Below are 3,635 nucleotides of genomic sequence, written 5' to 3'. Positions count from 1 at the left end.
TAGAAAATACCGAAAAACTAGAAGATAGAAAATGATCGAAGATACTGTCGAGAAAAATTGCAAGTAGAAAAAGAAGTTGACAACTTGGCTACAAGCTAGGCGTGCAAAGCAGAAGGGAGAGGAGTGAGGTGGAGTTGGTTAGGATCAGGGATGGAGCAGGAGCAGGGAGTGTTCGGAAGGCGCCGGTTTGGTGTCTGATGGTGCCGAGGCGAGGGTGTAAGACGAGGTTGCGAGCTAGGCTCGCTTAGAAGAATATTGGAAGCCAGAAGGGATATTGGTTAAAAACCGCATCGAAAAGCTGCTTAAACAGGACTGAGTGATTTACACCCCGAGGAGGAGTGCTTTCGGAAGAGGTAGAAGAATTTGAAAAGCCTTAAAATGCGGTAGCGTAGTCTGGAAATTCTAGATGGACTTTGCTAACGATTGAAGACCAAGAGTTACTGCCGACGTAGTAGTGGCGTTGGACGTGGAGCTCAGGACTAGCGGTGCCAGCGGACGGAGTGGCGGCGGTGGACTAGGAGACAGGACCGGGAGCCAGTGTGAGGCCGGCGCTGAGGAGCCGGTGCGGTGGAGGAGGCGTAGGGAAGAGGACCCCGCGGCAGGAGCAGGAGCCAGGCGGCGGCGCCGGCGGTGTGGCGTAGTAGGGCAGCCTAGCCAGCGAGCCCTCGAGCGAGGCCCGGGAGAGCGGTGGTGTGGTCGGAAGCGGGTGACGGTGAGGCCGGCCTTCTGCGGCTCCGTGTGGTCACCGCAGCGTGGTAACCTGTTTTGCTCTCTTACTGGTGCGGGGGAGTCCGGAGGAGGCCGATGGCCGGGTGTTGCAGGTTTCTCTCTTCCAGGCTTAAATTCTGCTTGTCTGAAGCTTGTGAGGGCAGACTGCCAAGGCCCGGAGGAATGGTAGATGGCAAGTCTTTGTTTTTAACTAGTTTGAGGGAGATGGTAAATTTGATGGAGCCCATTTTGAGACAGGTTCCGCAAATTCCTAGGCAGTTTATTTCCGCTGGGGCAATGAAGCACTTAGTTTTGTGAATAGATGATCTGACCCCCCTCCACCCACCCTGAATTTTAGTTTTCTAAGTGGAGTCTGGGTGTCTCACTGGGAGTTTTAAATGAATTTTTCGGGGGAGAGTGGGCAGTGTTTTGAGTTTTTTTTCCTTAGGTCTGTCTAGAATCCTAAAGGCAGAAAGAATCGAGTATCAGACTAATCCGCACCCCGGGCTTCAGTCTGTAGAGGCCGGAGCCGATGCCGGAGGAATGGCTGGTAGTTACTCCCTCCCCACCAGACTTCAAGTGCTTCACTCCGGAACTTGCTACTGATGCTTACATTTGGGGATGATCTTAAACAGGGGAGAGGAAAGGGTGGGGAAAATGTGATTTTTTTTCTCCCCAAGGTCTCGCAGATGCTATAGTACTATTGGCAGACGGGGTTAGTGTGTGCTGCTGTGGATTGGAGCTGCCTTTGTCCTGGAGTTGCCCGGTTGGAGCTGCAGGCACAGCACAGTGCAGCTTTGGTTCCTGGGCAGTCGTCTCAGGAGCCGGCAGAAGAGCTTGGCTAGGCCAGCTGTGGAAGTTAAGTTTCCAAGTCACCTGACTTCAAATGCCTTCAGGGGAGGGGCAGATTTTGGCAATTAGGCAGGGGCCGGTTAATGGTTGGGGGTGGGGTGGGGTTTAGGTAATTGTTTAGTTTATGATTTCAGATAACTCATGCCAGAGCACTTAAATACTTAGGATGGAAAAACTAAAGAAATATCAACTTCCAAGTTGGCAAGTAAACCCCCAATCCTTTAGTTTCTGTTTCTGTAAATTTTTAATTTTTGAATCGGGTAGTGGGGAAATTCACAAAGACCCGCTGGCTCGTTCCAGTGCTTTCCTTTGGGCAAGGAAAGCGAGCCCCTTAAAAGTCACAGGGCTTTGGGGAAGAAAGGTGTTGGACCGGGGGTTTGGTTTCAGTGGAATAACAAGTTACAATTTTGGGGAATTTTCGCTAAAATTCGATATGGTAGTGTGTGGTTCTCTCTTGGAATTTCTTTCAGGTGATTTAATGTAACTTAATGCTACTGTAGGAACTGCAGAGCGAGGAAGTGGCTTAATGACCCTGAAGGGATTTCTGCTGATGGTAGCTTTTATATTCTCAAGTAAGACTGTTTTCAGTTGTATGTAAGCAAGTTTCTTTTAGTGTAGGAAAAGTGTTTTCTTTGTAAGACTGAAACCAGACGTAAAGGTATGCTTCAAGAATTTTGTAAATTGTATGTTTGAAATTTGTATCTTTATTTGTAAATCAGTTTTGAATGTCTCTTAGAGGGTGGGTTTTTGTTGGTGAGGGAGGGGAAACCTCTTTTTTCTGTAGACTTTTTTCAGATAACATCATCTGAGTCATAACCAGCCTGGCAGTGTGATGGCCTAGATGCAGAGGGAACAGCTCCTTGGTGAATGATAAGTAAAGGCAGAAAAGATTGTATGTCATACTCCACTGGGGAATAAGCATAACCCCGAGAGCTTACTGCCGATGAACACATTGTCTGCATGTGCCAAAAAAAAAAAAAAAAATTAAGCGAAAGCCACCATGTAAAGTTATGGAATCTACCACTTAAAAAGTTACAGCTTACCAAGCTGTACCCACACAACACAAAAATAAGGAATTGATGAGAAATTCAGAAGCTACAAAATGTAAAGTTATGGAATCTACCACTTAAAAAGTTATGGCTTATCAAGCTGTACCCACAAAAATAAGGAATTGATGAGAATTGAATGAAGATCAAATATTCATCTCAAAAATGCTGCTTTTACAAAAGCAGAATAAAAAAGCGAAATGAAATGCAAATGATTACACTACAGTAAATCTGGAATAGAAGAAGCTGAAGTAAATGAGTGGGATCCAGTGGACTGAGGCGGCGGCTGTGCTGTCGGCCAATCTCTCGTTTGCCTCAGACAGGTTTCTCTTGCTATGAGGAGCTGCTGCATGCCGCCCGGAGCAGAACAGCAGGCAGCTGTGAACAGATAAGTTTCACTTGCATCCGCAGTAGTGCATGTTAGGGATAAGTGCTTATCTTCAGAAGCTGTGGGGTTTTCAGCAAGGCACTTCTTCCTGACCCCTTAGTGAGGGGATTGCGGGATGGTGAGGGATTTTCCCATCAGGCCTTTTCTAACTTGGCCAGGAGGCCTGGAGGCACCCATGATGGGGTCGCACCCCTCACTCTGAGGCATCCTAATTCCTTAGAAGCCTCTTCACTGGCTAGTGCCTTAATCATGAGTGCTTACAAAAATAAGGAATTTGTTTTAGCATTGAATTTCTAAAGACCCTTCAGAAGGGGCAATACAACGTGCTGTTAACAATCAGATGTTTTATCTTGGTAAAATTTAAATGTAATGTATATTGTGCAGAAAACTATTAAATCGTTCAAATTAATAAACATTAGGAATGTATGCTTTTAGAAAGGTGTCTCCTTATTTAAATAAAATACTGTTTGTCTGTAGTTAGTGTTGGGGCAATCTTGGGGGGATTCTTCTCTAATCTTTCAGAAACTTTGCGAACACTCTAATGGACACGATCAGGAATTGAGCGGAAGAACGAATTTAACTTAAGGCAGGAAAGACATTTTATTCTTCATAAATTGATGAGCATTTAATAATTCCAGGCA

The sequence above is a fragment of the Oryctolagus cuniculus genome, chromosome 1 (assembly GCF_964237555.1).
Source record: "Oryctolagus cuniculus chromosome 1, mOryCun1.1, whole genome shotgun sequence".
NCBI classification, from domain to species: Eukaryota; Metazoa; Chordata; class Mammalia; order Lagomorpha; family Leporidae; genus Oryctolagus; species Oryctolagus cuniculus.
The sequence above is the reverse complement of the archived record's forward strand: the minus strand, read 5'-3'. Positions refer to the sequence as shown.